The sequence below is a fragment of the Triturus cristatus genome, chromosome 3_2 (assembly GCF_964204655.1).
Source record: "Triturus cristatus chromosome 3_2, aTriCri1.1, whole genome shotgun sequence".
Classification (NCBI taxonomy): domain Eukaryota; kingdom Metazoa; phylum Chordata; class Amphibia; order Caudata; family Salamandridae; genus Triturus; species Triturus cristatus.
In genome coordinates this window covers 873789153-873802929 of record NC_140584.1, presented here as the reverse complement: position 1 = coordinate 873802929, position 13777 = coordinate 873789153, and the positions used below count along the sequence as shown (strand labels likewise).

The 13777-nt window shown below is 49.3% G+C and overlaps 1 protein-coding gene across 3 annotated transcripts in view; it reads right to left on the bottom strand.

The window, feature by feature from the left end:
- Positions 1-13777, bottom strand: part of SSH2 (slingshot protein phosphatase 2) — a 611356-nt gene that overhangs the window by 291755 nt on the left and 305824 nt on the right. The gene's annotated exons all lie outside the window — the stretch shown is intronic.

Here is a 13777-nt window from a genome sequence, read left to right as displayed (position 1 = left end):
GTGGGATGGGAGGGTGGAGCGGGAGTTGGGAGTGATTTTTATAATTTTGTAATCTTATTCTGAGGTTGCAAACTAGTGCTTTTCCTTTTAAGTCTTATTGCAATTCACATGACTTCGTAAGAAAGGGGCAACTGTATTATTCTATAGATCTACTCCGTTGAGATACATGAAGTCAGTTACAATGCACTATGTTGTGATATGCTTGAAAAATCTCAATACAAAAAATGTGGACAGCAGAAAAAACAATATTTAGAATACAATATTTATGCCAGAGTCTATATTTCCGACAAAGATATTTTGACACACAATCCTAAACTGTAAGTTTAATAACCCTTTAGATATCAACATCCCTAATTATGAATATAGGAATATCGATCTATGCACCTGTAAATCAGCATTTATTTTATTTTGCTTAATGTTTAAAATTTGGATATTCTTAATTTTTTATCAAAAGCACAAAATCACTTTTTGCTGGAAGGTCTGAAATGAGGTCACCAACAAAAGTTCCTCTGAAATTCTAACAAGTCCTGAATTTTCAAAATGATCAACTACTGTGTTTTCAAAGTACATCATTCCATTGCTATTCACGGGGTGGCCGAAAGGCAGACGCAAGCAAAAGAATGGACTTTTTTTAACGAAAAAAAAATAAGAATATCAATTTGGAGTATGAAATGATAGTCAAGATATTCAATGGAGACACCCAAAGCTAGAGAATAACGTTTCATGCCTGGAACATTGCAAGCACGGCAGAGCTAAACTGTGGATCAAAAAAAGGTGAACTAAAGTTTTAAACGGATTTGTTTTACCACGCACATTCAGTCTCCAAATCAAACACATGTTGGAAAAAAATTACACATACAGGCATGTGCTGAAATCTAAACGCATTTGTCGGAGGAGAGAACCCGAGACGCCGTTTATTACTGCAGCTGTGACCACGTGATGCGATCCTGCTTAGATAGCTATGTCTCTATATCTCACTTAATTCAAATGTCAAAATTGGGAATACAATTGTAAGCAGTATCTGAAATATTATACTTACCCCCACAAGGTCGCAAAGCGGGGGCCACTGGACACTGAGAAATGGCTGAAAACATCCCTGGACTTCTGCATCATTTTGAAAATGCATTTCCTTAAAAGTTTTGCAAACGATTCTGAGACAGATGAGGTGGGAATACTGTGATTTCAGATTAGGCACAATCCATTTAGTGATCACGAATGAATGATTTTTTACAGGGCACGCTGGTACGGATATGAGTGCTCAGCGCTAATCACTGCAATGCAATGTAGGAAAATAAACATTAGTATAACCCAAAAACAGTGCAGGATGGCAGCCAGTAGGCTCAAAACTGAAACCAATTCCAGCGTAGCATCCTTTCTACCATTCTCTTTTCCCTTGCACACAGTGGTTACACATTCCATGGTGCAAAAGTTTTTTTAAAAAGTAGTTCGTTTCATATTTCCGTTTGTAAAAGGAGATCGACCGAAACAGCACTATCTATTCTAGTGCAACATTCCACCCATACGTTGTTTATATACCAACAAATGTAAAACTGATAGGCGTGGAGAGCTCTATCACAATCATTCTGAAGGTTACATTTGAGTCTGTCTACTTTCACATGTGGAGAGGAAATGCAATCCACAGGAGATGTGTTCATCTCTTCTGGGTCCACATATGCCTTCGGCTTTGCTACCTAAGTCCCAGACGGTCAAATTAATCTTCTAAATTTAGACTCGTCTAGTGTCACGTCTAGTAAACATTTCCTCTTTACAGTTCACATAAAAAAACACTTTTCTTCGGCAGAGGAGGATGCAGAAGTTGTCTTTTAGGTCAGCAATGCAAAATTGAGGAACACATTGTGGCTGGCAAGAAGATGGGCAAAATGTGCAAGAGTCACAAACAGTTAGCAATTTATTCTTGTGCGTTTCCCCTGAGGTTTGGAGCAAATTTCTATCCTTGTTTGGAATTCACAATAGTTTTTAAGAGTACCCCTGAAATTTTATTTTGCACATTCACTTTTCACATGAGAGAATATACAGGTCTATTTAAAATCTCCAAGCTAGTGCGAACGCACTTGCTAACGCACTTGCTAACACCCACCGCCCCTCATTTTTTTTAATCCACATGCAAAAACATTCCCCTGTGGATTAGCTCTTTATCCTACATCCCACCAATTGAGGGGAAAAGGGAGGAGGGTTTACCTATCCCTTACACTGTACTGGTCTAGCATTACCTTGAAGTAAATGGATTCATGTGAACTTGCACTCATAAATCAATTCCTTTACTCTTTTACATTGAACTTCAATATGCAATTGGATTTGTCGATTAGGCCCAATGAGTATTGTAGAGAAGCAGTGGTAATTTTCTTGTAATAATAAACTGTAGGCACAATGTAGACGGTAAGCTCAGCTGTGTGAATCAAACTAGGGTCTTTGCGACTTCCTTTCTCTGGAGCCAACAGATAGGGCAGCTCTGATCTCCAGCGCTTCCAAAGACTACAGATTAATTCAAAAACTAAATTCAAGTCAAAAGCTCAATGTTTCAATATCACAAACATTCCAGAGGGTAAGGTTCAGTAAAAAAAGACACCAACAAGGATAATTTTTCTTCCAGGGATGTTAATATAATTGAAATAAAAGATGATCATTATTAGATCTAATTTATACATATAAAAGGCATTTCATCAATACAGTAAAGCCTATATATCACTCTATATCTAGATCAGCAAATCGAACCAATTGATTGGTTTTGGTTTGATGTGCTGATCTATTTATAGTGTGATATATAGGTTCTCCAAGGGGAGATTCTCTCTTTAATGTTTTAAACGGTGCTCTGTCCCCTTGGTTTGAGGGGACCCTCTCGTTTTTGATTAATTATATTCCATCAATAAAAACAACCCAAATGTACAGTTCATAATCAGTTCATAAAAGTTAAAAGTGGGCCATAAAAAACAATTATCTTCTAAAGACTGGATTTAATTCCACCTGCATTAACAACTCAAAAGCTATTTCTTTACAAGATTACCATGCAGACAAGAGGCTAATATGAGCTTCTGCCAACTGCCTGCAAAGAAAAATGGTATTTCAGGCATTTTGTCTCACAACCGCAGAGTCGACATATGTATCTATGACTTTTAACACCATGCCAACCCCATTCTGCAACACACAAATCCAAATCTAGGGGATGATGTAACATTCTTTGGGGGGCGTGGCTTGGCGCCGATGTAGGCAGCAGCGGACCTCGGAGCTCCTCCGTGGCTGCCCTCCGCCGAAGTTTATCCTGATGAGATACGGAGGCCCCCGACACTGTAAACTGGAGCGGAATACCGGGTGCTCCCCTGGCTAAACTTTTTGATGCGTGAGAGGCGCTGATCACAGGAGGAATCCAAATACTTTCTGCGAGCTGCTCCTCGCCGAAGCGGGACCCAAAATGGCGGCTGTGCTTGGAGAGGTTGACGCCAGCCTTTAGGGAGTCTGGGTGCCCCTGGGGCGACTGCTGGCTGTCGTGGCCTGGCTGCTTGGAGGTGAGACCCGACCTGGGAGCCCTCGGGACGGTGAGGCTGCAGGGCGGCGAGGACGGGCTCGCCTCGGCGGATGGACTGTCCGAGGCTGCCTGACACTAAAATGGCGGATGGAGGGACACCGCCTTTCCTGAAGTAAGCCTGCCCGCATCCAGGCCGCCTATCCTGCACACGGAGCACACCGGCGCAGACTAAAGATACAGGGCGCCCCGTCCGGCTGCGGCGGCAGATTGTGGCGACATCCGCCTGCGCTGGGATTGTGGCCGGGACCTCTGAGGTCCGCGCGCCTGTGGATCCCGCGGCTCGCGGACAGATGCGGCGCCTGGAGGGACTGGCGATTGCCGCGACTGCCATGGACCCCCGGAGACCCTGAGAAGAAGAGGGCGTGAGTAGACTGTGGCTGGAAGCATCTGAGGAGGACTGCGATTCCAGGGTGTGGTGAGCGGAGAGTGCAGGCTCCCCTGGTGAGTGCTGGCGGGCGCCTCGCTTGCCCAAATCGAGTGGCATGGAGACTTGACCAGTGAGCGGGGCTGAGAGGGAGCGAGGTCGCTGCTCACGGCTCGGTCGTACTGGCACTGGGGACCGCCTTGCAGTGGGGGAAGTGAGGTTTGCCATCCCTGGAGGTGCAGGCCCATCCCCTCGCCTGCGGCGGAGTCGCTGCGGGCGTCATCGTGGCCCCGGGGGGGGGGGGGGGGGGGGGGTCTAAAGCCCAGGACCTGCTGCGCCGGAGGGCTACAGCGATAGTACTGCGGATCTTTCTATTTCCTGCACCGTTATGAGGGCGAACCCTCCTGCTCCTAGATGGACCGTCCGGCAAGCCGCTGAGAAAGCTGGGGCAACTTCCAGGGGTGACTCCAGGCTGGAGACGTTAGGCCCACGTGCTGTCAGGCACTTCGTGCGTGGGCTGAGTTGCCACCGCTCCCACGGGAGGACGAAGCGACCCCATACTTGACTGGTAAGGGCGGGGCCCACGACCTTTCCGCACGCACCACTGTTCTTCCAACTCTACCTTGGAAAATGGGGCGAGTGTCCAGGAGCAAGAGATACGAGGTTCTGTGGCTGTCCGAATCGGAACAACACACAGATGACGAGGGCGGTACGGCCAAGGGACGTGGTGGGGAACAGCTCGAAGACCCCTCATTGGGTGACATCATGCAGGCCATCATATCCTCCCGAGAGGCATTGGAGGCGAGGATAGACACCATTGGGTCGGATCTTAGTCTCTTGAAAGACGACCACCGGAAACTCAAAGAGAGGGTAGTGACCAACGAGACTACCATGAAGGCCATCTCAGATGCTGTCACTATCCTTCAAAGCTCACTGAAAGAGGTGGTGCACAGGGTTAAGGTCCTAGAGATGAGGGCTGAGGACAGCGAGGGGCGCTCAAGAAGCAACAACCTCCGCATAATTGGTGTTCCAGAACGGGAGGAAGGGGCTGATGCGGTGCAGTACCTGGAGAGCTGGCTGAAAGCTGAGGTGGCCCCGGAGGGTCTCTCCCCCTTCTATGCACTGGAACGGGCTCATAGGGTTACGACTCGCCCACCTGACCTGGGGCCCCACCCCGTCCATTTGTGGTGCGGCTGTTGCATTACCGGGACCGAGACTTTCTTCTACAGAGGGCCCGCGAGAAACAGAACCTACAGATCGGGAACAGTAAGGTGATGATATTCCCGGACTATACTAGGGAGGTGCAGCGTCAGAGATCCTCCTTTCTGGCTGTTAAGCGGAAACTACGCCAACTTCATCATCCCTATGCAATGTTGTTCCCGGCCCGCCTTAGGGTAACCTCTGGGGAAAAGACGCACTTTTTCCTCACCACGCAGGCCGCTTGGAACTGGCTGGACACCCGAGGTGACGTTGGGCCACGCTCGCCACATCTGAATTCGCCCCGGAGGCGGTTGTCTCCCGTTTCTCCCCCACGGAGGCCCCTTTCTCCTGCTGACCGCCGGCGAGAACGAGACAGGGCGGTTTTGGCGGTGGCGACCATTAGCCGTGGGATTGGTGGTCCGTCTGGCGCTGACACGGACCGCAAGAGAGACAGATCGGAGAGCTCGGGGGCGAGTAGTGTCCAGGGGCTCTCTGATGTCGAACTTCCGGATGTCACTCCACAGACGGCGGATGAGGTGTTTGGCTAGGTTGTCTGCCTGTCTCTTGGCAAGAAGCTGGTGGGCAGCCCTCTATGGGCCCTAGTCCCGGTGGCCTAACTGTTATCTGATGGGGGGGCTTGACTATATCATTGGGCCCGGTTGGATGGCCTAGAGTTGGCGGGGGGAGTCGGGGGAGTTCTGGGGACATCGGGAGTGGGACACGTACCTCTACCTTTCCTTAGCTTCGAGCATGACTGCCTTAGTTTGGATGGGGACCTGTTTTTGTGTGCCTGTCCTCGGGTGTGGGAGTTGGGTAGGGTTTAGTGTTTGGGACAAGAGGGGGGGGTCAGACATGTCGCTCAGGGTAATCATTGCGATCAGTATATAGAGTCAGGATCATGGGTACCTCCGTAGGCATAAAAATTATGACCTGGAGTGTCAGGGGGCTGCATACGATGAACAGACGGCACAAAATACATGCCTACCTGACGAGGAGGGGAGTCCAAATAGCCTTACTTCAAGAAACTCACTTGACTAAGACTGAAGGGGCTGCGCTACAGCGCCGATAGAGGGGTCAGGTATTCCACACTACGTACTCGGCCTTTGCGCGAGGGACATTGGTATGGGTGCGAGCGGGGGTTCCCTTTCAATGTGTACGACAGATAATTGACCCTTAAGGGCGCTTTGTGGTAGTGGTGGGGCGTCTGGATGGCCGGGATATCACTCTGGCAAGTATATACACCCTTAATGTAGATCAGCCGGCTTTCTTTACACAGCTGTCTCAGAAGCTGGAGCGGGTCCTGACTGGTTCTGTGCTGTTAGGGGGGGGGGGGGGGACTTTAACTGTGTCACTGATGTGATCCTGGATCGATCTCATCCTCCCCTCCCTGACGCCTCCACGCATAGAATAGCAGAAGTTCGTCATGACTGCCAGCGGCACAGGGAGCTGATAGACGCTTGGAGAGCACATCTCCCAGGGAAGCGGGACGCTTCTTATTTCTCGGCTTTACATGAGCTACATGTTAGGCTGGACTCCATCCTCTGTTCCCCAGATGTGCATGGAGGCTTCACCCTGAGTGAATATTTAGCCAGGACGATATCAGATCATAATCCCCTACTGGTGTCCCTGAATTGGCTGCGAGTTCGGTCCGCTATTCCCAGTTGGCGCCTTAGACCGGAGACGTTGGAAGACCAGGTCTATCGAACTACAATAGGCACTGCCATCGAGGAGTACTTCCAGAACAACAATAACATGACCGCTAGCATTCATAATGAGTGGGATGCTTTTAAAGTAGTGATAAGAGGTCGTTGTATAGGAGAAGCGGTTGGGGTCCGCAGAACCCTGTTGCAAGAGGTTCAAAGGGCAGAACAACTCCGAGACGCGGAAAGGGAAAGACCTGAATGGGTGGAGGGACAGGAGGGGCTCATGGCGGCCAAGGAAGGTTTGGCGACCCACGTAGAACGCCTGCGATGTTTTGATTATAGGGCGTACGCGGTGCGGGCGCACGCTGAGAGAGACAAATCTGGGGCCCTACTGGCGTGGCTGGCCAACCCAGCGCGAAGGGGAACTCCAATCTTAGAGCTGCAGGATGGAGATGGGGCAGTGCACTATGAGCAGCAGGCTATTAATGGCCAGTTTCTGGAATACTATACCGCCCTATATCAAAGTCAATTAGACCCCAAGATGTTGGAGGAGGATGATTTCCTGGATATTGAACTCCCTCAGGTTGAGGTGGGAGATGTGGAGAAACTGGGTCGAGACGTGGAACTGGAGGAGATCCGGGGAACAATAAAGCGGATGGCCAGGAATAAAACCCCCGGCACAGACAGGCTCCCTATAGAGTTTTATGCCTCATTTGTAGATCAGTTGGCCCCCCACCTATTAGCTCTCTACAACAGGTCGAGGCGGGAGGGCTACTTGCCTCATACAACCAGAGAAGCAATAATCGTACCACTTCTCAAGCCGGACAAACCGGCGTGGGATCGCGCTGCTTATCGCCCCCTCGCAATGCTTAACCTGGATTACAAGATATTGAGCAGTATTCTGGCCGGCCGTCTCCTGACCCACATGACCACACTGGTCCATACGGATCAGGCAGGGTTTATTCCTTCCCGGAACACGGCCATGAATGTTCGCCGCTTATGTCAATTGCTTCACAATTCAGTACACTTCGGGGAAGAGGCGTGTATTTTATCGATTGACATGGAGAAAGCATTCGATAGCTTGTAGTGGCCGTTTTTGTTTCGAGTTCTCCGGGCTTTCGGTCTGGGCGAGAGATTTGTGGACGGGACGAGTATATTATACCACCTCTCGACTGCCAGGGTTCGCACAGGGCGGGGGGGGGGGGGGAGGGGTGATTTCAGATGCCTGCAGCGTGGGAAGGGGGACGAGGCAGGGATGTCCATTGTCTCCCCTCCTCTTTGCGCTGGCAATGGAGCCCCTGGTGGTGCATGCCCGATTGGGACGATATTTCCGGGGATTGGACGGGGGGGCCAGGTTCATCGCATCGCCCTGTACGCGGACGATCTCCTAATGTTCCTTGCCAATGCTGCTGAGGAGCTGCGGGGGGCCCGAGAACTGTTGGGCAGACTGGGCCGGGTGGCAGGCCTCAAAGTCAACTGGAATAAGACGTGCCTTTTCCCTATTCGGGTGGTAGAGGGGCACCTCCAGGTGTACCAGATGTGAGGTGGGAAAGCAGCTGCCTGACTTACCTAGGAGCCCGGATCCATCATGAACCCTCTGACCTACTGGAAGGGAATATCGGAAGGGCGTTGCGAACCACTAGGAGCAACTTCAAATTCTGGGGGACCCTTTCCCTTTCAGTAGCGGGGAGGGTGGCGTTGTTAAAGATGGTCACCTTGCCACGTCTTCTGTATTACTTTGGCTCCCTTCCCCTATGGATACCGCAAAAATATTTCACCCAGCTCAACGCTATGACTACGCGATTTTTATGGGGGTCTGGGAGGCGCAGAGTGGCGCTTTCTACCATGCAGCGCCCCAGGCGGGAGGTGGGATTTGCAGCCCCTGACTTTGAGGCCTATTACCATGCAGCCCAATTTCAATGGTTTACTAAATGGATGGCCAGGGGATTGCGCCTGGGAGAGGACCCCGGGGGCTTGGGCCCGGACCTGCGCCAGCTCTCTCGGACGCTTCTCCAGCTTCCTCTACGGGAGCGGGAGACTCCGAGGGACCTGTAGGTGATGCGACAGTGCTGGAATCAGGCGAGCAGAAGGGCCAAGATGGGTCCTCCGTACGCCCCGGAGATCCCCTTGAGGATCTGCGAGGCTCTGCCACATGGGGGGGATTGGCAGTGACTGCGAAGTTGGGAGGAAATGGGGGTGTCCACTATTGGAGACCTCTATGAGGATGGTGTGCTTTTACCTTACCATGACCTCTTGGAACGGTTCGAACTACCCCGTCAGGACTTTCTTTTACATGCTGCCATGACGGCAATTATCCGGAAGCACTGGAAGAGAGGGATGGAGGAGCCCCGACCTCTCTCCCCTGTCAATACGTGGTATATGCAGCAGGGACAATTAAAGCGGTAACCTGCCTATACAGGCGTCTTACTCAGGAGCTTAGGTCCCCTTTGGAGAGGCTACGGACCAAATGGGAGGCGGACCTTAGGATGCCTATTGAGAAGAGACCGTGGGCGAATCTGATGGAGCGGGCGTGGAAATGCTCTAGAAATGCGAGATTTCAGCTGATACAATTTTATGCCTTCCATAGGGCGTACCTCACCCCGCAACACATTTTTTGGATCCCGCACTACCTGCCCCCGCTGTAAATTAGAAAATGCCACGTTTTTGCATATGTTTTGGGAGTGCCCATTGTTACATGAGTATTGGGGGGAGGTAACGGCTAAACTGGGTGACATAACGGATAGGAGCATTGATCAGACCCCGGGTTTTTGCTTAATTCACTGGTTTCCCCACACTGCCCGTAACAAGGTGACTAGTAAATGTATTGACTTGGGACTAGTCCTAGCTAAGCGAGAAATCACCAGTCATTGGAAAGCGGCCACGGCGCCTAATGCTGCGCGATGGCTGCGAGAATTTACAAAGTGGGCCGACTGCGAGGGGACTCTCAGACTTCAAATGGCCCAGAGAGCCGCTAATGACAAAATGTTAACTGCAGCCAGAGCATGGGTGGCGTTGGTGGACCTGCTTAAGACACCGACAGCTGACATTGACTGATCTCCTTCACGACAATACTAGTATACACGCATGGCCGAACCGCCCTTCCTGAGCGGGTGGCGGGCTGGAGGGTAGCGGGTATTGAGTGATAACTCCCGTTCATTCGTCCCCTGACAGTGCGATACCAGTGGTCCAATCAGCGGGGCTCATCATTAATACTGAAAGATAGCAGATGGAGCGACATGTCTGACAGTGGGGGGGGGGAGTTGGAGGGACTGGGGGTGGGCAGAGGGAGGTTTGGTAACTTGTTATCTATTGCGGAGGCTCGCAGTGAGGCCTCGTAGGACACTTTTGAACTGGATCCTCCGGATGGGACTATAGACCGTGCCTAATCTGACACTGCTGACGATGTGCGGGTTTGCAGGACCAAGAGGGGGAATAGAGGTAGGGGGAGTGATGCTCCTTCCAGCTGCCTTTGATATTGCATGTGCAGGATGAGATCTCAGCATGGGGGGTTTAAGGAACGACCCTGTCTTATGATGTTGATGGTAGAGGGATATCGATGCAACAGATTTTGTTCGGGAGGCCTTGACAGGAGCTCTAGAGAACGTGAATAATTTAGGCACGGCCCATCTCGCATTAGTCATTGTTATGCTTACTGTCATGTCGTAATAAAACTGCAATAAAGTTTGTTTAAAAAAAAATGATGTAACATTCTTTATTACCGCTAGATCATTTCCAGCTAACATTGCCTTCACGTAAACTTCACGCATTTACACTGTATTGGCCATGTCTGATGAATTACTTTGAGTTGTTTTCTAATTCTGTCAGGACCAAAGACTCAGATTATGCCTTCTTCCTTCACTTATTTTTTCAGCAGCCATTTTCAAACACAATAGCAAACTACTATTCCCATGAACAGCAGGGAAATAGGAAATTCAGAACACAAGTCCTTCTTCTCTGTCCACACTCACTTGGAAAGCACAGCTAGATGACACCTAAGTGCGGAACAGAAGCTAGGGCAGAAATTAAACAAAGCCAGAAGCCTGAAATTGGATGGTCTTACCAACCTATGGAAATTCAGCGGTAATCAGTTTATCTAACTGCTGGCAACCTATTAGAAGTGTACTTCTCCTTCCCGCTTTCACTCTGTAAAACCTAGGTACCATACCAAGTATGCTTCATGCTGCGACCTCAGGCCATCGACAAAGTGTGAACTTTAAATATCCACTTCAGATAGTTCGGAGCTGGCCTAGCTCTGTAGGTAAAGGAAAAGACTTCAAAAACAATCTGGTCAGTCATTATATACCACATTGTAGAAAACCTGCCAACTCATCTACCTAATTTTTGTTTCTAACAATCTAGGAGGTTTTTGGTTACACAAGGGGACTCCGTGAGATGCTGAATTTTTAACATGAGTCTGGTGCCTTTCACTTCACCAATTTGTGAAATATAAAACGTATAAAACTTAGCATTGACACAATAATTACCCTTCTACACAGGTCCTTCTGACTAGACAATGATAGTATTTTATTGTTGGGAGGACATTGTAATTTCATCCCTTTCAGATTAACAGAAAGCTAGTTTTTATCTTTTTGATTCTTTAAGACTATCCTTTTCAGTGTGATGAGACAATATATTATGCTGCTTAAAAAAAAAAAAGAATAAATATAATTAGTAATAGATGTAGGAGAGCCGTTCAATGCCATAACTAACTGCTCACCTCGGGTCCAGCCAATGTAAAAGCTCCTCCTCCTTGGTTCGGAAGAATTGGAGCATAAAAGGTGGGTAGGGTTGTATATTGACTGAGATGGAAGCGAGGCACCAAATTGGGCAGAGAAGTTGCTTTAGTTAGCAGATCGAGCTTGTGTGGGAAGTCGCCTGTAAATTGCAGGGGCACACTCAAAGCCTGCTACTCATTGATGTGGTGTCTTACCAAAGTAACAACAAAGAGAACAAGGCTTGAAGGCCAACAACCATACATTATAACTATGTATAGAAGGGTTCAAACGGAGTCCCCACCAAAAAAGTTAAAACCAATATCAATTGTTTCCTACAACCCAGTTTATCATGAGCCAATGGGACTTGAAAATTTCACCACCACCAGATTTAAATAAAGACAGCTGTACTGTAAGACTCAGGAATGCCGATAAGGTGCAGATTTACCCAGTGAAATTATCCACCACACAAAATTGCTAGGTCAAGTTAAGGGCAAACTGAAGGATGTTCGATAAAGTAGCCATTAAGTGGTCCCCTTGATGCTGGGTACACCATGAAACAAATTGTTCCATCTCCTGGAATAGATCAACTTAGCAGAGGGGGTAGCATACAGAAAGGATTTTGTTGACTACCTCTGATGGTAGCTGAAAGCAACTTAGATGGCCCAGCTGATTCTCCATGTATGAATGTGTTAAGTCTGGAGGTTGGGGCTTAAAATCTGTCTGCCCGATTGTGAAAGACTGTCTTCTCGGCCAATCTAAGGATGGCTTAAGCCTGCTCCTGGCAAATTTTATTCTGAACCTGAGGAATCAAGAATATGGGAGAAAACGCATAGTAAAGCAGAAAGCACCACCTCAACAAATGCTTCTCTCTAAGATCCTGCAACGGGTGCTGGAGGGAACAGAACATTGTCGCGAAAAACAAAAAAGTCTATCTGAGGCATGCCCCACTGGGCAAATATGTCCTGAACTACCTCTTGGTCGAGCTGCCACTAGTAATCAGCAAGAAGCTGATAGATTAGTCTGTCTCCCTGTTTAGTGAGCTGGCCCCATGGTTGGCTACCAGTCACAGTCCCTGTTGGTACACACAATTAAAGAGCCTCAATGCTTCTTGGAGAGCAGGCGAGACTGTGGAAGCAAAATTTGTGCAGACAGGGGGGGCATGGTCTCTCTCGCTCTCACTCACACTCACACTAATGAAAATAAAACTTACCGGGCTGCAGCTGTGCTCTCGGGTGGCAGGAAGGAAGCCTATGTGGTTTTAGACAATTGGAATTGCGACCTCCTCTTATTGGCAGACACTGTTATTGGCCAGACAATGAGAGGAGGCGGCATTCCTTACCTCATCACAGAGTGGAATGGGGTCAGTGAGACTGCTGACCCCACTAGTCTCGGTGACGAGCATCACTGATGGACACTCGACCCTAGGCACATCAGGGATTAAAACTGAAGCACCCTGGTCCAGGGCTATCAGTAACGCTCCCCCATGTCATAAGGGAATAGTACCAAGCGCTTTGCCAGGCTGTGGCAGTCACGCCCCAGAGAGCTGTGACATCTCCAGCCCTACAAAGTTCAGCTCAGGAAGCCAAGTGCCTGCACATTTAGTGCAAGTACAGCACCTAGCTACCGGACCTGAACATATAGCGCTGAGCCTGATAGACACTCTTCATGTTTAGAAAAAGGTGGGGGGGGGGGGGGGTTGGGGCGGGAATCCTTTGCCCTTAAGGGTTGACCACTGATGCAGCAAGGCCCCACTTCGTCCTGCTTACTGACATACCTCATTGCGATCATATTGTCGGTCAAGATCTGGACATACTGACTGCAAAGGAATTGGAGGAATATCTTGAGCACCAGCCAGATGTCCTTGAGTTTGAGCAAACTCATGTGCAGTCTTTGCTACTCTGGAGACCAGGGTCCTCCCCTTTCCAGATCCCCCAGATGTACACTCCTTGAAGGTGGACACGTCCATTGCCTCTGTGGCCATGGCTGGAGGGGGACAAAGGGACCTTTCTAAAGGTGAAACAGATCTGTATGCCATCATCATAGCTCTGCTGGAGCTACAAATGGAGTCCATCAGATCTCCCTGGTGTTGGAACCACTGCCTGGGAAGGCAACACTGGAGATCCCTCACATACTAGCATGCGTGCATGACTAGGAGGACATAGGAAGCCCACAGACCAAGCAGGCATAGTACTGTCATTGTTGAAATCCGAGCTCCCACCGAAACATCAGAATCCCGTGCCAAATGTCCAGGATCCTTTGTGGAGGAGAGAAAGCTCTGAGCAAAGTCATGTTCAGTACTGCTCCTATGAACAGG